The sequence below is a fragment of the Pleurodeles waltl genome, chromosome 10 (genome assembly GCF_031143425.1).
Source record: "Pleurodeles waltl isolate 20211129_DDA chromosome 10, aPleWal1.hap1.20221129, whole genome shotgun sequence".
Taxonomy (NCBI): domain Eukaryota; kingdom Metazoa; phylum Chordata; class Amphibia; order Caudata; family Salamandridae; genus Pleurodeles; species Pleurodeles waltl.
The window spans coordinates 415,867,196-415,891,653 of NC_090449.1; positions in this window are offsets into that span (position 1 = coordinate 415,867,196).

A 24,458-nucleotide genomic window follows, 5' to 3' on the forward strand; every position below is an offset into this window, starting at 1 on the left:
CGACTGAGGCTGGGCTGGGCCCCGTCCCCATATTTTTGTACTCGGGGACTGAGTAAGTGTCCTAGTTATTTATATAATTTGGGCAGCTATTATGGGGAAAAGGAAGGCTGTTGATTTGCCGGAATCCCGGCTCGAATGTAAAAAACAGAAAAAACTTTCCATTAAGCCAGCTAGCAAGCCCAAAGTCAGTAGCCTTAAACCATTTGAGGAGATAGACCATCTGTTTGAGGAGGTGGAGGCAATTTTAAATAGCACTGCAGGTACCAAGAAGGTCCCGCCACAATCCAGGAGGATACAAGAATTCTTTCATAAGACGAACAAGGGAAGAGCCCAAGATCTGAATTTGTCAATTAATGGAGTAGGGGCTTCATCTAATGTGTCCACCACAACTCCTTCTCCATTTAGTGAAGCAAAGGATGCAATTAAAGATTGTACTTCTAACCAAAGAGAAAAGGAAACGAGTTTGCTCATTGCTCCTACTCCGCTAAGTCCTGTGATAAATGTGATCCCAAATATCCCTTGTAATAATTGGTTCCAGCCATTATCCGAGGAAGTGGCTGCATATAGGTCGCATGTCTCTTCGGTAGAAGTTTTAGACCCTGGGATCCTTAGTCCTTTATCTATTCCAACTACCTATTCGCCCATTGGCCCAACCTTCCTCCGAACCTAACATGTTTCTCATTTTGCAGAGAATAGAGGAACTTAAGGGTATGGTGCAGCTATTAACCCAACTTGTTCAGGAAAGACCAGTAAATTCGTCCGGATGCAAATGTTGTTCAAGTGCGGAAAGGGGGAAAGGTGAACCAATAAAGACCGATAGGAGCTCGCATCCAAAGATGGCATTTGGATTCCAAGTTAATCCTCATTTAAAGAAAGGGGTACCTAGAGCTGATATTGATGTGCAGCTGACATGTCCTGTAGATAAATCCACTTACGCTGAGCTGGGCAATATACACCCTCCTTCCGAAAGGACCACTACGATTAACTGCGCTGCCCCTACTGGTTGCCCCTTTCCTTCTCCAAACCTACAGGGACTTGGAAGGCGTAAAGAATCTGATAATCTCAGACACGTAGGGGGTGCCCCCCTTCGAATCCACGAGGGCCACTTGTATCCATCCTCAAATCTATTTGTCCTTTTTCCCCCCCAGGGAGCCCCTACTGGTTCTAGTATGCTGACAAAAAATCAAAAATATATACATGGGCCTAACTCCTTTCTTATGATTAATGTTCCCAGGTTGTCGCAAGGAGGGAAAGAGGACCACGAGTCCAGGATAAACAAAGCCATTTAATGGCTTCGGAATCAACGGGGCTGTTTATCGGTTATACACTCGGATATTTCAAATGCCAAACGGCTGAGCCCCCCCGGGTTCAACCATGATATTTTTTCTATTGAGTTCTATGATAAGTCCCTGATTGATCATCTTATTGCTTTTGATATTCGTACTCGGCTATTCTGGCTTAAAGTAAAAGGGGGAGGTATTGATTTAGATTTCTTTTTACGTTCCCACCCAGCCTTCAGAAAAAGGGTCAGGTCGTGCAAAAGGGGGGTTGTTAATTCTCCTGAACAAAAGATTACAATGTGATTATAAGATCTTACAGTTTGATTGTGTTGACTTGATGGGGATGCAAATAACATTTCATCAGAATCTGATCATAACCCTTATCGATGTTTACGCTCGATCAGTATCACGGGGAGTAGAATCTCAGACCCTAATTCAGCTCCTCAAGTTCTTAGACACTATTCAATCTTCATCTTACTTGATTATAGCTGGGGACGTAAATTGTACTTTTGAACAATCGACATTACTAAGTGGCCTAACTATGGAGGAGGATCAAATATGGGGGATTATGCAACTAAACTCTGATTGCTACTGTCCTCGTACTCGTGTAGCAGTCCAACTGGCCTCACTTTGTTTGAAGCATGGTCTCAGGGCCTGTAATGGTCGCATGCCCTCTGACCTGGATATTGCTCCCACCTTCAAACGAGGCATTTGTTCTAGCGTAATCGATTATTTTTTAGTCGATGTAAGACTGTGACCACAGCTCAGAGATATGAAGGTAGACCTTAGAAGTGAAAGTGACCATTATCCGCTGCTATTGTCTATCTCTGGGGATGTATTTTGTCGATCCGCTAACAACATAGTTACTATGGTCCCTACTCCCACTGTGAAGAATTTATCTATGAAGGTTAGATGGCCGAAGGTGGTGTCAAATCCTTATCTGTTGCATGTAATCGATTCATCTTTTTTAGATCATTTGGCATCTTACCAAGATTATGATCCTCAAGACATCCCTATTCTTCGCATCCATGAAAATATGGTTGTCAAACTTCAAGATATTTTCTACAGGAAGAAAGGGGTAAGGTTGCAAGGTGGGTCCCCGATTAACAACACTTGGTTTGACGAATCATGCTCCAGGGCCAAGTCAGGGGTAAAGGATGCTATTATGAAAGGGTCCACATGGGATATTCAGCTGGCCAGACGCAAATATAAGGAGTCCATCTCACGAGCTAAAAAAACCTGGGAGGACTCAATTTGGCAGGAGTTGTTTAATGCAACTGAATCTAACAACAATAGCTCATTCTGGGAACTTTTATCTAAAAGAGAGCAAGGGGGTAGAACTACCATTATGAATCAAATCCAACCAGAAAGTTGGGTGGATCACTTTTCTTGCCTCTATGGCAAAATTGATACCCCAGAGACTCCCATAAACCATGGCGAGAGAAAAGAGCCCGGTTTTTCGCAAGATATTGTACTTTCATCTGCTTTATTGGAAAGGGGTCCCATAGATACTGAGGTCCCCATTAGTTTCTCTATTGAAGAAACCTTAGTGGCAATTCGCTCGCTAAAACCTGGGAAAGCCCCAGGACCCGATATGATTCCAGGGGATCTCTATAGATCAGAACCCTTTATATGGGGTTGGTATATTAATGCACTCTCCAATAAAATTTCTGAAGGAGGGCAGATTCCATCAACCTGGAAGGGTGCAGAGATTATACCTATCCATAAAAAGGGTAATGCAAATCTACCAGTAAACTATAGGCCAATTAGTCTCATAGACAATCTGCAAAAGATTGTTGCCAAACAACTTCTTGCCATATTAATGCAATGGGCCAAGGAACACAAGGTATTATCCCCCCTCCAGGCAGGTTTTCGACCTAGAACTAGTACAGTGGACCAGGTCTTTAGGCTGGCTGTGTTGTATTGGAAATATACTGTTCTTGCCAATCAGCCATTATACGTTGTATTTGTCGATTTGAAATCAGCCTTCGACCTGGTTCCAAGGGAGAAGTTGTGGGTAGTCTTACACAGAATAGGGGTCCCCAGTAATTTAGGGGGTCATTCCTACCCTGGCGGTCTATGACCGCCAGGGTAGGTGACGGAGGAAGCACCGCCAACAGGCTGGCGGTGCCTCCGGGGGCATTCTGACCGAAACGGGAAACCGGCGGTGTCCCGCCGGTTTCCCGCTGCCCCAGGGAATCCTCCACGGCGGCGCTGCTTGCAGCGCCGCCATGGGGATTCCGACCCCCTTACCGCCATCCTGTTCCTGGCGGTTTTCACCGCCAGGAACAGGATGGCAGGAACAGGTGTCGTGGGGCCCCTGGGGGCCCCTGCACTGCCCATGCCACTGGCATGGGCAGTGCAGGGGCCCCCTAACAGGGCCCCATTAAGATTTTCAGTGTCTGCTATGCAGACACTGAAAATCGCGAAGGGTGCCACTGCACCCGTCGCACCCCTTCCACTCCACCGGCTCCATTCGGAGCTGGCATCCTTGTGAAAGGGGGTTTCCCACTGGGCGTGCGGGCGGCCCTCTGGCGGTCGCCCCACCAGCCCAGCGGGAAACTCAGAATGACCGCCGTGGTCTTTTGACCGCGGTACCGTCTTCTGGCGGTTCCCGTTTGGCGGGCGCCGACCGCCGCCCGCCAATCTAGGAATGACCCCCTTAGTCTCCTTACTAAAGCGTTTGCATGAAGGAACCTATTGCGCAAGTTCGTTGGGGCAACCTAGGCGAACTGACTGATAAAATCCCCATAAATAGGGGTGTTAGCCAGGGATGTGTGTTGGCACCGATCTTGTTTTCCCTTTTCATTAATGAGGTGGTACCGGTTATGATGGCCTGCCAGAGCAATGCCCCTACTCTGGGGACCCACAAAATCCCCATCCTTCTCTTTGCCGATGATTCGCTTTTAATTTCAAAGACGCCTATGGGTTTGCAAATCCTCATTGATAAGTTTAGTGCATTCTGCCAGGATTATGGACTAGAGCTAAATCCCAAGAAAACAAAGCTAATGGTTCTGAGCTCTGGAAAACAGAAGAAGTTTACCATCAATTTAAAAGGTGAATCCCTGACTAAGGTCAGTTCCATAGATTACCTAGGAGTAAGGATAACCAACAACTTACATTGGGAAGAACAGAATAATAAAAGCACTGGCCTTCTCCAGCACAATGCAGAATCTATCCTGCGTTTTTGTAGGAGTACCTCTACAAAAATGGTCTCCCCAGCTATTAAGATCTATGTAGCAAAGGCTCAGGGAGCTGCTGTATATGGTGCGGAAATATGGGGCTTTCTTGATACCAACAAGCTTACCCTAGGGGAGAATAGCTTTGCAAGGGCCCTTTGTGCTTGTCCCCCTAGCACACCTCTGATGCCCTTGTTTTTAGACCTGGGTATAAAACGGATAGCCGACCTGATAAACTTAAGACCATTGTTGTACTGGGTCAGGCTATGGACCATTCCTGAATTAGTTGTCTATAAAGCCTCACTCCTAGATTTGCTAACTTGTACCAATTCAGCTTCTATTCCGTGGGTTAAGCATGTATCCACCTGGTTCAAAATGTTGGGGTTAGGAGATTACTGGGAGAACCCTCACAAGCTTGAGAAAGTCCATCTCCAAGCACTGAAGCTGGTCTATTGGTCTTATTTGAGGAACGATGTTATCAACCACAAATCATGCGGTCGTCTAACCGACTCATTTATTGACATTAAATGGTACCCAAGGTTTGAATCTTATCTAGACGTTATACCTGACATTCTTGGCAAAAGCCTATATGCTAGATTTCGCTTTGGGACTTTTGCCATTGAAGACCTTAGTGCGCAGATGGGATTCAAATGCTATTAATGATATCTGTCCTGTGTGTGGTAACACTTCTGAATCAATGGTGCACTTTATGTTTTTTTGCCCTGCATACAAAGTTCCTAGGTCTAAGTGGATCCGTGATCTTTGCCGAGAAATGAGAATAAGGGAATGTGCACCAGCATTGAGGATTTTAAAAAGCGATACTACCAAAATGCTAATATATTCTGTTAGAAATATTTATTGTCAGCATGGTGTATAAGGAACTTTTATATTAGTAAAACCGATGGACGAGTCTTTTCCGTTAAGTCAGCCAGTGGAGGGGCTCTTTTTACCTAATAACATGATTTTAGGATTTGTATTTTTTTTTTTAAGTGGTGTTACCATGTGGTTTTATGCTTTTGGGATGGAATTGTATTTTATTTTTTTATTTATGATGATATTGATTATGTACTGCTTTGATGATCATTGATCGAATAAAGCTTCTGTTGACACACACCTGAATACTCTCTTTGAGATCATAGTTCCAGCTGATTTGCGGATTGAGTGAAAAAGGATCATAGATTGGCCCACCGAGGAATGGGCAAGGGACAGAAACACAGGGGCACCATCTCCTGATGTGATGAAGTATTATTGTAAGGTGATTGAGTTTCTGAAAACAAGAGTTTCGCCGAAGAATATTGATTGGCAAAGGATTGATCGAATGGCTCAGGAAGTCAAGGAGCCGATACATGCCTATTATGAGAGTTTGTTGAAGGTGTTTAAGCATTACAGCGGTACAGAGGTTATTGAGGCGAAAGACATGAATCACCTTGTGTTCAGGTTTGTGGAAGGGTTGAGACCTGAGATTGGCCAGATGATTCAGAATCACTTGATTTGTTGGCAAGCAAAGCCGATTGACGAGGTGTTGCAGTATGCGAAGTACTGCAGCGATGAGATTGAGTTGAAGCAGAGAAAGTTGAAGGAGAAAGCGATGGTGATGCAAATTAAGGCAGCACAGACAGGGATGCAGGGAGGTTTTCTACAACAGATGCCGCAGGGAAACAGGATGTTTCAGGCGCAAGTGAGAGGTAGAGGTCGAGGAGGTTTTGTGAACCGGAGTCCAGATTTGAACGCTGTAGTAGTTCAAAGCGATGCACAGGGAATGAAGAAGATGTTACCTTGTCATGCTTGCGGGATCATTGGACAATGGAAGCAGGAGTGCCCAATGATGGTACAGGATGGTGTTATTCAACAAAGCAATGATGTCAGTTCATTCCAAAATATGAGAGGGCCAACGTTGAAAGGTCCAAATCCAAATTTTCAGAATAATGTGAATCAGATACAAGGTTTTCAATCCATGCAGCAGGTACAGATGCCACATATACAGCCAATACAGTTACAACAAGGGCAACAGCAGGTCCCCATGGTACCTAGACAGCAAATGCAAGTGCCTCTAGCCCCAATGGAACAGCAACAGGTGATGCTTCCTCAACAGGTCACAGGTCAAAGAGTGAATCAGAATCACACAGTGCAACAGTACCCATTGCGTGGTGAGAATGTAATAAACGATGAATGGTCGGATGAGAGTTCAGACGGTGAAGAGTGTAGGCTTGCAGCATCCTTAGAGGTAGATCAGAGAGGACCCTATGTTCAGGGAAAAGTTATGGGTCACAAGGTTTCGTTCTTGGTTGACAGAGGGGCTACACGCTCCACAGTCAGGAGCGCATAGGTTCCGAAACTGCCCCTTTCGGGTCAGACAGTTAAGGTAGTGGGAGTAGCCAACCAGCTCCTCACTAACCCGATCGTAGATCCGGTTCAGGGTGAGCTTGGCACTTTCCAAGGATTGCACAGATTTGTGGTTTGTGATTCAAGTCCTGTATCCTTACTGGGAAGAGACTTAGGTGGTCATTACAACCCTGGCAGACGGTTTTAAAGCTGCGGTAATACCGCAAACAGGCCGGCGGACAAAAAAATGGAATTACGACCCTGGCGGAAACCGCCAACAAAGACAGCCACTTTAGCACATCGCCCGCCAGGGCGGTACAGACAAACAGCGCGGCGGTCACCGCCAACAGACAGGCGGAAGACAATGTACCGCCCACACTATCACAACACACCAATCCGCCACCTTTTCCGGGGCGGATTCACCGTGGATAAAAACACTTCGTAAACAGCTTTTGCTATGGGAAAACGCTCACCTCAACACATCCCACGAGGAACGAGGACTCTATGGACCCGGAACTACCAATCTTACCTGCCCTTGCATTCCTGCTCATATACGACCAACAGAGACGTAGACGCAGAACATACCGGTGAGTACTGCACCTACGACACAGGGGAGGCAAAAGTTACGGGGACACCCACCAAACACCCCCACCCCCACCCTCGCATATTACAACATACACACCAATGCAGTCACAAAAATCACAGTAACAACCCACAATCCCCCCGGAAGAATGCAATGACAAAGCAAATAGCGGCCAAACTTTGTATTTTGCCAATATACTACTCATTAAAAAATATACGGATATATATCACGAAATCTGTCAAAAATAAATGTACAAAACAAGAAGTAGTGCAGATATGTACACAACAATGTCCGTGCACCAACAGTCCAAAAATGCATGGGCGACGCCCACAATAGATACCTGACCAAAATCCGAGAGAACACTGCCGGGGCATCAGATAGAAACACTGCAGGCACCTCAGGGGGAAGGGAAGGGGGGGCACCTCAGCCACATGAATGCGAAGCCAGATCCACAACGGGGCTCCATGCCCATTGATGTATCCTGGGGAGTGCAAAGCCACAGTCTTTCAAGTCACTACAGTGGGTGGGTTGCCCACTGCCATATCCTGGGGAGTGCAAAGCCTCAGTCTCTCAAGTCACTACAGTGGGTGGTTTTCCCACTGTGCCATCCTGGGGAGTGCAAAGCCACAGTCTCTCAAGTCTCTACAGTGGGTGGATTGCCCATTGCCATATCCTGGGGAGTGCAAAGCCACAGTCTCTCAAGTCTCTACAGTGGGTGGATTGCCCACTGCCATATCCTGGGGAGTGCAAAGCCACAGTCTCTCAAGTCTCTACAGTGGGTGGTTTGCCCACTGTGCCATGCTGGGGAGTGCAAAGCCACAGTCTCTCAAGTCTCTACAGTGGGTGGATTGCCCACTGCCATATCCTGGGGAGTGCAAAGCCACAGTCTCTCAGGTAGATGCAGGTCTCCACTGGTTCTGGAGGGGGACTGGTGCCCAGACTGGATGAGTCTCCCTGTGAAAGTACCTGTCCTGTCACTGTCCAGCTGCACATGGGAGAACGATGCCTGATGTGCCGGACTATTCATACCCACACGGTCTTTGCCCTGTTCAGCAGTCTTCACCATGGCGGTCTTGGCCTTGTTCAGCGGTGCTTTGCCATGGCTGCCTGTAAACTGTTCAGCGGTGCTTTGCCATGGCGGTCTTTGCCCTGTTCAGCGGTCTTCACCATGGCGGTCTTGGCCTTGTTCAGCGGTGCTTTGCCATGGCTGCCTTTGGACTGTTCAGCGGTGCTTTGCCATGTCGGTCTTTGCCCTGTTCAGCGGTCTTCACCATGGTGGTCTTGGCCTTGTTCAGCGGTGCTTTGCCATGGCTGCCTATGGACTGTTCACCGGTAGCCTAAGATGGCGGTTCAGATACTGACATTGGTGTGTGGCATGACGAACTCCACACTGGACATTGGTGTGTGGCATGACGATCTCCACACTGGACATTGGTGTGTGGCATGACGTTCCATCATTGCCCAGCGGGGCTGTGAGATTCTGGACCCTCCTGGGCTGTGACTCCGGCGGTTGCGGTGGTCTCCTGACCAGTAACGATACTTGAGCCCTCCTGGGCTATGACTCCGGCGGTTGCGGTGGTCTGCTGACCAGTAACGATACTTGAGCCCTCCTGGGCTATGACTCTGGCGGTGGTCTGCGGACCAGTGACGATACTTGAGCCCTTCTGGGCTATGACTCTGGTGGTGGTCTCCGGACCAGTGACGATACTTGAGCCCTCCTGGGCTATGACTCTGGCGGTGGTCTCCTGACCAATGACGATACTTGAGCCCTCCTGGGCTATGACTCTGGTGGTGGTCTCCGGACCAGTGACGATACTTGAGCCCTCCTGGGCTATGACTCTGGCGGTGGTCTCCGGACCAGTGACGATACTTGAGCCCTCCTGGGCTATGACTCTGGCGGTGGTCTCCTGACCAGTAACGATACTTGAGCCCTCCTGGGCTATGACTCTGGGGGTGGTCTCCTGACCAGTAACGAGGGTGCTGGCGGTTGTGTCTGGACCGCCGGAAATGATGGCGCACTTCTCCGCCGTGACACTCACAACAGGTTGGGGAGACTTCCTCTGGACCTTCCCCACCTTCTTTTGAGTTACAGATGACTCACCAATCACCTTGGATCCCATTTCACTGTTTGTACCACCAGGAGTCTTGACACGGTCCCGTCGTCCAATCTCCAATTTCGGAGCCTTCACAGGGGGTGGGCTGACAGTGCCTTGGCTCCGGGTCCTACTGCCTGCCCTGGTGGACGGGGAACTCCAAAAACCTGGAACACGCACCACTGGTACTGGAGGCATTTTGGCTGAGGCACTACGACGGGACTGATGAATTGGAGGAGGGGGGTGGGGGCAAAAAGGTCAATTTGACACAGGGACAGTTTCTGACGTACACTGGGATGGGTAGTTGGAGGGGCTCTGGGAGTGGAGGAAGAGGAGGTGGTTGTAGGAGGTGTCACTTTAGGTGTTTTGGGTGCAGGTGCAGCTACTGGAGGCTGTCGTGAGGTGGATGGATGTTGGGTGAGTGATTGCCGGTGTTTGTGTACTTTGGGAGGGGGCGTCACAGACACACTGGGAGAGGACACAGGAGACGTGTAAATGGCAGTGGAGGTGGTGAGTGCAGGTGAGCGGCTTGTGGTGCTGGGTATACTGGTGAGAGTCCTAGTGCCTGTAGATGTGGTGCATGCAGGTGTGTGTGTAGACGAGACTGGGAGGGAGGAGGGAGAAGAGGAGGAGGGGGACACAGTGGAGACAGTGGATGTTGCTGTGTCTGTATGGGTCTGATGCTTGTGTGAGTGCTTGTGGTGAGTGTGGTGCCTATGTTTGCTTGAGCTACTTTTGGATGTTGACTTGTGTGCATGCTGGTCTGTAGGTGTGCTTGGGATGGGCTGGGGTACAGGGGATTGGGTCTGGGTGGAGGAAGTTGGAGGGGGGAGGCTGGACACAGGGACAATGGCTGCCATCAGTGCTGAGGCCAGAGATTGCAGGGTTCGCTGAAGGACAGCCTGACCAGAATGAATGCCTTCCAGGAATGCATTACCGTGTTTCAACTCTCGTTCTACACCCTGGATGGCATTCACAATGGTAGACTGCCCAACAGTGAGTGACCTGAGGAGGTCAATGGCCTCCTCACTGAGGGTAGCAGGGGTGACAGGGGCAGGGCCTGAGGTGCCTGGGGCGAAGGTGATGCCCACCCTCCTGGGTGAGCGGGCACGGGGCGAACGCTGAGGGGCTGCTGGGAGGGCGGTGCTGGTAGGGGAGGTGGCAGCTGTACCTGTAGAAGTGGGACGCGCAGATGGTGCTGCCACCACAGGGGAGCTCCCATCGGCAGACGAGTCCGTGTCGCTGTTTGGTGATCCTGTGGCCGACGTGAAGCTCCCCTCACCCTCCGTCCCACTAGTGAAATCAGAGTCTGTGGTGTGGCCCTCCATGGCCATGTGGGATGCAGCTCCCTCGTTCTCCGGTGCCACTGTACCTCCGCCTAATGATGCTGATGTACAGAAGGACAGGGAGAGCAGAAAAAGGGTGGAGACAGAAGAAAGAGAGTTTTAGTGCATGGCATACGGCTACCGTTGGCGGACAAGACAAACGCAGCAGCCCCCTGCATTACGCCCTGCTCCTGCCCTCTGCACATGCAATTCCTGGGAAATGGCCTACATGGCAATGGTAGACTTCTGCCCACAAGGATGGCAAAGTGGCAACTATACATCAATTTGCCTTTTTTTTTAGCTGGGGTAGAGTGCCACATGGCCTACATATTGGGGGGGCCTTGCCTACCTAACTCGCCCTGGCCTAGGGACACCCACAGCCCACCACCCCCACCCAGACAGCTCCACAGCACGCAAAGTCCATTGCATGAGGTTGAACTCACCCCCTTGTGTCTGCTGTGATGTCCTTAAGCGCTCATCCAACTCCGGGTAGGCCACCGCCAGGATCCGGAACATCAGGAGGGTCATGGTGCGACGGGCACCCCTCCCACGTTGGGAGGCCATCCCCAGCTGAGCCTCCACCGTCTTCTTGCTGCAGCGGCGAATGTCCTTCCATCTCTTCCGGCAGTGGGTGCCCCGTCTATGGTGGGCCCCCAGGGTCCGGACCTCCTTGGCGATGGCACGCCAAATGTCCCTCTTCTGGTGGGCGCTGACCTACATGACATGCACAAAGAAAGAGGAACAGTCATTACCTACTGCACCGTCGTTGTAATTGGCCCCCTCCCAACTCTATCCCTGTGGCCCATTCATCCCCATGCATAACTGTTCTATGTACTCTGCCCCCTTCCCTCATCCACCCAGCCCTCTCCACCCAGGCCTAGCCCATCCAACTTGCTCCCTGTGTACTAACTTGTTGCTCTGGAGGACCGTAGAGTAGCGTATACTGGGGAGGACCCCATCCACAAGTTTCTCCAACTCCTGTGCAGTGAAGGCAGGGGCCCTTTCCCCAGACGCAGCAGCCATCGTCGCTTCCAGACCGAGGTCACAGCAGCACTAGCAGTGTAGGTCCTCTCCTGTCGAAGGTCAGGTATCTAGTGATTGAACAGATAGAAAATGGTGGTGACGTCCTGTAGGAGGCTGGACTGGCTTGTAGTGAGTACCAAGGGGTACTTGCACCTTGCACCAGGCCCAGTTATCCCTTATTAGTGTATAGGGTGTCTAGCAGCTTAGGCTGATAGATAATGGTAGCTTAGCAGAGCAGCTTAGGCTGAACTAGGAGACGTGTGAAGCTACTACAGTACCACTTAGTGTCATATGCACAATATCATAAGAAAACACAATACACAGTTATACTAAAAATAAAGGTACTTTATTTTTATGACAATATGCCAAAGTATCTTAGAGTGTACCCTCAGTGAGAGGATAGGAAATATACACAAGATATATACACACAATAGCAAAAATATGCAGTATAGTCTTAGAAAACAGTGCAAACAATGTATAGTTACAATAGAATGCAATGGGGAAACATAGGGATAGGGGCAACACAAACCATATACTCCAAAAGTGGAATGCGAACCACGAATGGACCCCAAACCTATGTGACCTTGTAGAGGGTCGCTGGGACTATTAGAAAATAGTGAGAGTTAGAAAAATAACCCTCCCCAAGACCCTGAAAAGTGAGTGCAAAGTGCACTAAAGTTCCCCTAAGGACAAAGTAGTCGTGTTAGAGGAATAATGCAGGAAAGAGACAAACCAGCAATGCACAACTGTGGATTTCCAATCTAGGGTACCTGTGGAACAAGGGGACCAAGTCCAAAAGTCACAAGCAAGTCGGAGATGGGCAGATGCCCAGGAAATGCCAGCTGCGGGTGCAAAGAAGCTTCGACTGGACAGAAGAAGCTGAGGTTTCTGCAGGAACGAAAAGGGCTAGAGACTTCCCCTTTGGAGGAAGGATCCCTCTCGCATGGGAGAGTCGTGCAGAAGTGTTTTACCGCCGGAAGGACGCCAACAAGCCTTGCTAGTCGCAAATCGTTTGTTTGGCGTTTTTGGACGCTGCTGGGGCCCAGGAGGGACCAGGAGGTCGCAAATTGGACCTGAAGAGAGAGGGGACGTCGAGCAAGACAAAGAGCCCTCACTGAAGCAGGTAGCACCCGGAGAAGTGCCAGAAACAGGCACTACGAGAATGTGTGAAATGGTGCTCGCCGAAGTTGCACAAAGGAGTCCCACGTCGCCGGAGACCCACTTAGAAAGTCGTGCAATGCAGGTTAGAGTGCCGTGGACCCAGGCTTGGCTGTGCACAAAGGATTTCCGCCGGAAGTGCACAGGGGCCGGAGTAGCTGCAAAGTCGCGGTTCCCAGCAATGCAGCCCAGCGAGGTGAGGCAAGGACTTACCTCCACCAAACTTGGGCTGAAGAGTCACTGGACTGTGGGGGTCACTTGGACAGAGTTGCTGGATTCGAGGGACCTCGCTCGTTGTGCTGAGAGGAGACCCAAGGGACCGGTAATGCAGCTTTTTGGTGCCTGCGGTTGCAGGGGGAAGATTCCGTCGACCCACGGGAGATTTCTTCGGAGCTTCTGGTGCAGAGAGGAGGCAGGCTACCCCCACAGCATGCACAAGCAGGAAAACAGTCGAGAAGGCGGCAGGATCAGCGTTACAGAGTTGCAGTAGTCGTCTTTGCTACTATGTTGCAGGTTTGCAGGCTTCCAGCGCGGTCAGCAGTCGTTTCCTTATCAGAAGGTGAAGAGAGAGATGCAGAGGAACTTGGATGAGCTCTTGCATTCGTTATCTAAAGTTTCCCCAGAGACAGAGACCCTAAATAGCCAGAAAAGAGGGTTTGGCTACCTAGGAGAGAGGATAGGCTACTAACACCTGAAGGAGCCTATCAGCAGGAGTCTCTGACGTCACCTGGTGGCCCTGGCCACTCAGAGCAGTCCAGTGTGCCAGCAGCACCTCTGTTTCCAAGATGGCAGAGGTCTGGAGCACACTGGAGGAGCTCTGGACACCTCCCAGGGGAGGTGCAGGTCAGGGGAGTGGTCACTCCCCTTTCCTTTGTCCAGTTTCGCGCCAGAGCAGGGGCTAAGGGGTCCCTGAACCGGTGTAGACTGGCTTATGCAGAATTGGGCACATCTGTGCCCAAGAAAGCATTTCCAGAGGCTGGGGGAGGCTACTCCTCCCCTGCCTTCACACCATTTTCCAAAGGGAGAGGGTGTCACACCCTCTCTCAGAGGAAGTTCTTTGTTCTGCCATCCTGGGCCAGGCCTGGCTGGACCCCAGGAGGGCAGATGCCTGTCTGAGGGGTTGGCAGCAGCAGCAGCTGCAGTGAAACCCCAGGAAGGGCAGTTTGGCAGTACCAGGGTCTGTGCTACAGACCACTGGGATCATGGGATTGTGCCAACTATGCCAGGATGGCATAGAGGGGGCAATTCCATGATCATAGACATGTTACATGGCCATATTCGGAGTTACCATTGTGAAGCTACATATAGGTAGTGACCTATATGTAGTGCACGCGTATAATGGTGTCCCCGCACTCACAAAGTTCAGGGAATTGGCTCTGAACAATGTGGGGGCACCTTGGCTAGTGCCAGGGTGCCCTCACACTAAGTAACTTTGCACCTAACCTTTACCAGGTAAAGGTTAGACATATAGGTGACTTATAAGTTACTTAAGTGCAGTGTAAAATGGCTGTGAAATAACGTGGACGTTATTTCACTCAGGCTGCAGTGGCAGGCCTGTGTAAGAATTGTCAGAGCTCCCTATGGGTGGCAAAAGAAATGCTGCAGCCCATAGGGATCTCCTGGAACCCCAATACCCTGGGTACCTCACTACCATATAGTAGGGAATTATAAGGGTGTTCCAGTAAGCCAATGTAAATTGGTAAAAATGGTCACTAGCCTGTTAGTGACAATTTGGAAAGAAATGAGAGAGCATAACCACTGAGGTTCTGATTAGCAGAGCCTCAGTGAGACAGTTAGTCACTACACAGGTAACACATTCAGGCACACTTATGAGCACTGGGGCCCTGGGTTACCAGGGTCCCAGTGACACATACAACTAAAACAACATATATATAGTGAAAAATGGGGGTAACATGCCAGGCAAGATGGTACTTTCCTACACAACCCCCCCCCCCAAACGAAGGACAATAAGACTAGCCATGACCTGATGAGTTTTCATTGTCTAAGTGGAAATATCTGGAGAGTCCATCTGCATTGGAGTGGCTACTCCCAGGTCTATGTTCCACTGTATAGTCCATTCCCTGTAGGGATATGGACCACCTCAACAATTTAGGATTTTCACCTTTCATTTGTTTTAGCCAAAGTAGAGGTTTGTGGTCTGTCTGAACAATGAAGTGAGTGCCAAACAGGTATGGCCTCAACTTCTTCAGAGCCCAGACCACAGCAAAGGCCTCCCTCTCAATGGCAGACCAACGCTTTTCTCTAGGGGTCCACCTCCTACTAATAAAAGCAACAGGTTGATCCTGGCCCTCAGAATTAAGTTGTGATAGGACTGCCCCTACTCCTAATTCAGATGCATCAGTTTGGACATAGAATTTTTTAGAGTAACAAGGGCTTTTCAGGACAGGTGCAGAGCACATGGCCTGCTTCAGCTCCTCAAAAGCTTTCTGACAGCTTGCTGTCCATAATACCTTTTTAGGCATTTTCTTGGATGTGAGGTCATTAAGAGGGGCTGCAATGGAGCCTTAGTTCTTAATGAACATCCTGTAATACCCAGTGAGGCCTAGGAAGGCTCTCACCTGAGTCTGAGTGGTAGGGGGAACCCAATCAATAATAGTTTGGATTTTCCCCTGAAGTGGTGCAATCTGTTCCCCACCAACAAGGTGTCCCAGATAAACCACCTTACCCTGCCCTATCTGGCACTTTGAAGCCTTGATAGTGAGGCCTGCCTTTTGCAGGGCCTCCAAAACTTTCCATAGGTGGACCAGGTGATCATCCCAGCTGGAGCTAAAGACAGCTTTATCGTCCAAATATGCTGCACTGAAAGCTTCCAGCCCTTGCAGGACTGTGTTCACCAACCTCTGAAAAGTGGCAGGTGCATTTTTCAAACCAAAAGGCATTACAGTAAACTGGTAATGTCCTCCAATGGTAGAAAATGCAGTCTTAGGTTTAGCATCTTCTGATAATTTGATCTGCCAATACCCTGCAGTCAAATCAAAAGTGCTTAGATACTTGGCAGATGCCAGTGTATCTATGAGCTCATCTGCCCTGGGTATAGGGTGAGCATCAGTTTTGGTTACCAAGTTGAGACCTCTATAGTCTACACAAAACCGCATTTCCTTCTTTCCATCTTTGGAATGGGGTTTTGGTACCAGTACCACAGGAGAAGCCCATGGACTGTCAGAGTGCTCAACCACTCCTAGTTCTAACATTTTCTGGACCTCTTGCTTTATGCAGTCCCTGACATGGTCAGGCTGCCTATAGATCTTACTTTTGACAGGTAAACTGTCTCCAGTATCTATAGTGTGCTCACACCAAGAAGTGGTACCTGGCACAGTAGAGAAGAGTTCAGAGAATTGATCTAGGAGATTTATGCAATTATCTTTCTGCTCAGCAGTAAGACAATCAGCCAAAACTACACCTTCCACAAGAGCATCTTGTTCTGTGGAAGAGAAGAGATCAGGTAGAGGATCACTGTCTTCTTCCTGTCCCTCATCAGTTGCCATGAGCAGGGTGAGATCAGCCCTGTCATAGTAGGGTTTCAGGCGGTTGACATGGAGCACCCTAAGGGGACTCCTGGCAGTGCCTAAGTCAACTAAATAGGTGACTTCTCCCTTCTTTTCAACAATTGTGTGGGGACCACTCCATTTATCTTGGAGTGCTCTTGGGGCCACAGGCTCCAAGACCCACACTTTCTGCCCTGGTTGGTACTGAACCAAAACAGCCTTCTGATCATGCCATTGCTTCTGGAGCTCTTGGCTGGCCTGAAGGTTTTTACTGGCCTTTTTCATGTACTCAGCCATCCTTGATCTGAGGCCAAGTACATAATCCACAATATCCTGCTTAGGAGCTTTTAAAGGTTGTTCCCAACCCTCCTTTACAAGTGTGAGTGGACCCCTAACAGGGTGTCCAAAAAGAAGTTCAAAGGGGCTGAAGCCCACTCCTTTCTGGGGTACCTCCCTGTAGGCAAAAAGGAGGCATGGTAGAAGGATATCCCATCTCCTGCGGAGTTTTTCAGGGAGACCCATAATCATGCCTTTGAGAGTTTTATTAAATCTCTCCACCAGTCCATTTGTTTGTGGATGATAGGGTGTTGTGAACTTGTACGTTACACCACACTCCTTCCACATGGCCTTTAAGTATGCAGACATGAAATTGCTTCCCCTGTCTGATACTACTTCCTTTGGGAAGCCCACCCTGGAAAATATTCCCAGGAGGGCCTTTGCCACTGCAGGAGCTGTAGTGGTCCTTAAAGGAATAGCTTCAGGATATCTTGTGGCATAGTCCACTACCACCAAGATAAACCTATTGCCTGAAGCAGTAGGAGGGTCAAGGGGGCCAACTATGTCAACCCCTACCCTTTCAAAGGGAACCCCAACCACAGGCAGTGGGATAAGGGGTGCCTTTGGGGTGCCACCTGTCTTGCCACTGGCTTGACAGGTTTCACAGGACTTACAAAATTCCTTTGTGTCCTCAGACATTCTAGGCCAATGAAACAGGGGAACAAGCCTGTCCCAAGTAGTTTTCATTTGTCCTAGATGCCCAGCTAAGGGAATGTCATGTGCCAGTGTTAGGAGGAACTTTCTGTACTCCTGAGGAATCACTAATCTCCTGGCAGCTCCAGGTTTAGGATCCCTATGCTCAGTGTACAAGAGGTTGTCCTCCCAGTAAACTCTGTGAGAGTCACTGACATCCCCATTAGCCTGTTTGACAGCTTGCTGTCTGAGACCCTCTAATGTGGGACAGGTTTGCTGTGCCACACTCAGCTCCTCTCTGGCAGGCCCCCCTTCACCCAAAAGCTCAGCAGTGTCTGCTTCCAGCTCCTCTGGTGTAGGTTCTGCACAGGGAGGGAATTCTTCTTCCTCAGAAGTAGAATCCACTGTTGAGGGAGGGATAGTAGGAAGTGGTTTGCTTCTACTAGCCCTAGCTTTAGGGAGCACTTAGTCCATTGTTCCAGGATCCAAGCTTCCCTGTCCTTTTTGCTTTTTGGCCTGAGCCCTTGTCAAAGCAAAAATATGCCCTGGGATGCCCAGCATTGCTGCATGGGCCTCCAACTCCACATCTGACCAAGCTGATGTCTCCAAATCATTCCCTAATAGACAGTCTACAGGTAAATCTGAAGCTACCACAACTTTCTTTGGACCAGTTACCCCCCCCCCAGTTGAGATTTACAACAGCCATGGGGTGGCTTTGTGTTATGTTGTGAGCATCGGTTACTTGGTACTGGTGTCCAAGTATGTGTTGTTCAGGGTGCACCAGTTTCTCAATCACCATTGTGACACTGGCACCTGTGTCCCTGTAGGCCTGGACCTCAACACCATTTATTAGGGTTAGTTGCTTGTACTTCTCCAAGTTATGGGGGCAAGCAACCAAAGTGGCTAAATCAATAGCCCCTTCAGAGACTAAAGTAGCCTCTGTGTCTCCCTAATCAGACCAACCCCAACTAAATTACCAAAAGTGAGCCCAGCTACTCCCTTGGATTGGCTATTAGTAGGTTTCCTCCCACCACCACTGCTATTAGTAGGGACACTAGGTGTAGCAGTAGGGGTTGTAGTGGTAGGAGCAGTGGTGCCTTTCTTTGGACAACTGGGATCTGTTGTCCAATGGCCTTTTATTTTACATAAATAGCACCATGGTTTCTTTTCCTTGTTCTGATTAAAAGAGGATTTGGGCCCACCACCCCCACCAGAGTGTTTTTGTGGGCCTGATGAAGACTCATTTTTAGATTTGTCCCCACCCTTGTCAGAAGACTTACCATCCTTCTTTTTGTTGCCATCTTTGTCACCCCCTGTATGAACTTTTCTGTTCACTCTTGTTCTGACCCATTTGTCTGCCTTCTTTCCCAATTCTTGGGGAGAGGTCAGATCAGAGTCCACTAGTACTGGTGCAACAAATCAGACACACAATTATTAAGAATATGCTCTCTCAGGATTAAGTAATACAGGCTGTCATAATCAGTAACTTTACTGCCATGTAACCACCCCTCCAAGGCCTTCACTGAATGGTCAATGAAATCAACCCAGTCTTGTGAAGACTCCTTTTTGGTCTCTCTGAACTTTATCCTGTACTGTTCAGTGGTTAAGCCATAACCATCCAGGAGTGCATTCTTAAGAACTTGGAAATTATTAGCATCATTTTCTTTCACAGTAAGGAGCCTATCCCTACCTTTTCCACTAAATGATAGCCATAGGATAGCAGCCCACTGCCTTTGAGGGACATCCTGTACAACACAGGCCCTCTCAAGTGCAGCAAACCACTTGTTAATGTCATCCCCCTCCTTATAAGGGGGAACTATCTTGTGCAGATTCCTGGAATCATGCTCTTTTGCAGGATGACTATGGGGAATACTGCTGCTGCCACCATGGGTATCTAAACCCAACTTCTGTCTTTCCTTCTCTAATTCAAAAGACTGTCTATCCAAATCCAGCTGTTGCTTTTTAAGCTTCAGTCTGGTTTGTTCCACCCTCAACTTATTGAGTTCCCTCTCTAACATTCTGTCATCAGGGTTAGTGGGAGGGACATTCCTAGAAACAGAGCTATGATGGGAATGAACAGAAGGAGACCTGTCCCTTACAGAAGCCACCCTAACAGCTTGGTTAACAGAAACATTACTACCAGTATGGTGAGAATAAATGCTTTTGCTATGATGTGAGACAACACTATTTATATGGTGTGGCTCATCATCATTACCATCTATGCTAGATTGTCTAGTAATGGGCAGGCTAGGAAGTTTCTTTCCTGAATCTTTTCCTGGGGGAGTCCCTGAATCAGATTGAGAACTATTAGGTACTTTTTCAACAGATGAGGCACCTATGGCCATATCCTGTTCTCTAAGCATGTTAAGTAACAGTTCCAAGGAAGGATTCTTCCCTACACTCAAACCTCTCTCTATACAGAGACTCCTTGCTCTTTTCCAGCTAAGGTTGTCATATGCAAGTTTGGACAGATCAACATTTTGGCCTGTGCCAGACATTTTTTAGAGAGAGTTGAAGTGATAGAAAAAGAGAAAAAAAAGTTTTCAGAACTTTTTGGAAAGACAGAAAAAAACTTTTTAAACTTTTAAGAACTTTTTGAAAGTTTAGAGGTACTTTTCAGCACTTAGAAAAGAGTGAAAAGAGGAAATGCAAAACTTTTTGGCTATGTGTATATACACTGACCTTGTTTTGTATATTTTTCTCTTATGAAAAGTACAATGACAAGAGTGGTAAGTAGTCTCAAGCACTTATCCCACCACTGCACAACCAATGTAGGAGGCTGGACTGGCTTGTAGTGAGTACCAAGGGGTACTTGCACCTTGCACCAGGCCCAGTTATCCCTTATTAGTGTATAGGGTGTCTAGCAGCTTAGGCTGATAGATAATGGTAGCTTAGCAGAGCAGCTTAGGCTGAACTAGGAGACGTGTGAAGCTACTACAGTACCACTTAGTGTCATATGCACAATATCATAAGAAAACACAATACACTGTTATACTAAAAATAAAGGTACTTTATTTTTATGACAATATGCCAAAGTATCTTAGAGTGTACCCTCAGTGAGAGGATAGGAAATATACACAAGATATATATACACAATAGCAAAAATATGCAGTATAGTCTTAGAAAACAGTGCAAACAATGTATAGTTACAATAGGATGCAATGGGGAAACATAGGGATAGGGGCAACACAAACCATATACTCCAAAAGTGGAATGCGAACCACGAATGGACCCCAAACCTATGTGACCTTGTAGAGGGTCGCTGGGACTTTTAGAAAATAGTGAGAGTTAGAAAAATAACCCTCCCCAAGACCCTGAAAAGTGAGTGCAAAGTGCACTAAAGTTCCCCTAAGGACAAAGAAGTCGTGTTAGAGGAATAATGCGGGAAAGACACAAACCAGCAATGCAACAACTGTGGATTTCCAATCTAGGGTACCTGTGGAACAAGGGGACCAAGTCCAAAAGTCACAAGCAAATCGGAGATGGGCAGATGCCCAGGAAATGCCAGCTGCGGGTGCAAAGAAGCTTCTACTGGACAGAAGAAGCTGAGGTTTCTGCAGGAACGAAAAGGGCTAGAGACTTTCCCTTTGGTGGACGGGTCCCTCTCGCCTAGGAAAGTCGTGCAGAAGTGTTTTCCCGCCGAAAGAACGCCAACAAGCCTTGCTAGCTGCAAATTGTGCATTTGGAGTTTTTGGATGCTGCTGGGGCCCAGGAGGGACCAGGAGGTCGCAAATTGGACCTGAAGAGAGAGGGGACGTCGAGCAAGACAAAGAGCCCTCACTGAAGCAGGTAGCACCCAAAGAAGTGCCAGAAACAGGCACTACAAGGATGCGTGAAACGGTGCTCGCTGAAGTTGCACAAAGGAGTCCCACGTCGCCGGAGACCAACTTAGAAAGTCGTGCAATGCAGGTTAGAGTGCCGTGGACCCAGGCTTGGCTGTGCACAAAGGATTTCCGCCGGAAGTGCACAGGGGCCGGAGTAGCTGCAAAGTCGCGGTTCCCAGCAATGCAGCCCACCGAGGTGAGGCAAGGACTTACCTCCACCAAACTTGGACTGAAGAGTCACTGGACTGTGGGGGTCACTTGGACAGAGTCGCTGGATTCGAGGGACCTCGCTCGTCGTGCTGAGAGGAGACCCAAGGGACCGGTAATGCAGCTTTTTGGTGCCTGCGGTTGCAAGGGGAAGATTCCGTCGACCCACAGGAGATTTCTTCGGAGCTTCTGGTGCAGAGAGGAGGCAGACTACCCCCACAGCATGCACAGGCAGGAAAACAGTTGAGAAGGCGGCAGGATCAGCGTTACAGAGTTGCAGTAGTCGTCTTTGCTACTATTTTGCAGGTTTGCAGGCTTCCAGCGCGGTCAGCAGTCGTTTCCTTATCAGAAGGTGAAGAGAGAGATGCAGAGGAACTCGGATGAGCTCTTGCATTCGTTATCTAAAGTTTCCCCAGAGACAGAGACCCTAAATAGCCAGAAAAGAGGGTTTGGCTACCTAGGAGAGAGGATAGGCTACTAACACCTGAAGGAGCCTATCAGCAGGAGTCTCTGACGTCACCTGGTGGCCCTGGCCACTCAGAGCAGTCCAGTGTGCCAGCAGCACCTCTGTTTCCAAGATGGCAGAGGTCTGGAGCAGACTGGAGGAGCTCTGGACACCTCCCAGGGGAGGTGCAGGTCAGGGGAGTGGTCACTCCCCTTTCCTTTGTCCAGTTTCGCGCCAGAGCAGGGGCTAAGGGGTCCCTGAACCGGTGTAGACTGGCTTATGCAGAATTGGGCACATCTGTGCCCAAGAAAGCATTTCCAGAGGCTGGGGGAGGCTGCTCCTCCCCTGCCTTCACACCATTTTCCAAAGGGGGAGGGTGTCACACCCTCTCTCAGAGGAAGTTCTTTGTTCTGCCATCCTGGGCCAGGCCTGGCTGGACCCCAGGAGGGCAGATGCCTGTCTGAGGGGTTGGCAGCAGCAGCAGCTGCAGTGAAACCCCAGGAAGGGCAGTTTGGCAGTACCAGGGTCTGTGCTACAGACCACTGGGATCATGGGATTGTGCCAACTATGCCAGGATGGCATAGAGGGGGCAATTCCATGATCATAGACATGTTACATGGCCATATTCGGAGTTACCATTGTGAAGCTACATATAGGTAGTGACCTATATGTAGTGCACGCGTGTAATGGTGTCCCCGCACTCACAAAGTTCAGGGAATTGGCTCTGAACAATGTGGGGGCACCTTGGCTAGTGCCAGGGTGCCCTCACACTAAGTAACTTTGCACCTAACCTTTACCAGGTAAAGGTTAGACATATAGGTGACTTATAAGTTACTTAAGTGCAGTGTAAAATGGCTGTGAAATAACGTGGACGTTATTTCACTCAGGCTGCAGTGGCAGGCCTGTGTAAGAATTGTCAGAGCTCCCTATGGGTGGCAAAAGAAATGCTGCAGCCCATAGGGATCTCCTGGAACCCCAATACCCTGGGTACCTCAGTACCATATAGTAGGGAATTATAAGGGTGTTCTAGTAAGCCAATGTAAATTGGTAAAAATGGTCACTAGCCTGTTAGTGACAATTTGGAAAGAAATGAGAGAGCATAACCACTGAGGTTCTGATTAGCAGAGCCTCAGTGAGACAGTTAGTCACTACACAGGTAACACATTCAGGCACACTTATGAGCACTGGGGCCCTGGGTTACCAGGGTCCCAGTGACACATACAACTAAAACAACATATATATAGTGAAAAATGGGGGTAACATGCCAGGCAAGATGGTACTTTCCTACACCCTCTACACACTACATTTGCCTAGGGGGGAATCCGACATTCCCATTCCACTCTTTTAGTATAGGGTTTGTGTTGCCCCTAGGCCCATTGCAATCTATTGTGTTGTTCACTGTTTGCAGTATTCTATGACTGTTTACGTACCGGAGTTTGGTTACTAGTGTATATATTGTGTATAATACTTACCTCCAGGAGGAGTATTACCTCTAAGCCTTGTGTCACTAAAATAAAGTACCTTTATTTTTGGTAACACTGAGTATTGTCTTTTATTGTGTGTAGGTACTGTGTGACTATAGTGGTATTGCAAGAGCGTTGTATGTCTCCTAGTTCAGCCTTGGCTGCTCTGCCACAGCTCCCCCTAGACATCCCAAGCTGCTAGGCACTGCCTACATTTCACTAAGGTGGATCACTGGACCTGGTATAAGGTGTAAGTACCTCTGGTACCCACTACAAACCAAGCAAGCTTTTCACACAGAGCTGAATCCAAAAACCTAATTTTGTACCATAGTGTTGTCATTTTTTTAAGAGATAGCTTATTTGTCCAATTTTTTGTGCTCTCAACCTACTTACAGGTTTGGTGGAAACTAGCATGAAACCCATGGGTGATCCAGAAAAGCTACACATTTCTGAAAAGTAGATACAATTCTGAATTGAGCAAGGGGTCATATGTGTAGATCCAACAAGGTGTTGCCAAGGAATAAAACTGTTCAAATAAAGAAATATTGAAAAAGAGTATGAAAAACAGGCATTTGTGGCAACATTTTCATCTGTAACTTTTTATTGTGATGGCCTATTGACAGAAGCAGTATACAATTATGTTTACATAATCCTTCTAGTTGAGGGGATATTTAGGGCGGCTCCTCCATATGGGAAGAGAAGCATCGCCCCACCTGCCAGCAGCAACCACTGTGAATCCTTTCACAGGGAAGGGATAATAAACTGTGTTTATTATCCCTTCCTTGTGAAAGGGGTGGGGCATTGGGGGTGACGAGCAGAGGGGACTGCGCACTGTGCACTCCCCTTAGAGAGCATGTGTGTTTGGCCTGCCATCTCGGGCCGGCCAAACACACATGCGTTTTAGGCTCTCTCCAGCTCGGCAACACAGTTGCCGGGCTGGAGAGAGCCTGCACAGGCTCCCAGTATGCCTGGGAGGGCCCTGGCTGGGCTCTGCCAGCCAATCCTGACGCTGATTTGAGCAGCATCAGGATTGACCGGAGGACAGGCTGAAAGCCTGTGGCTGCAGAGGAACGGAGCGTGA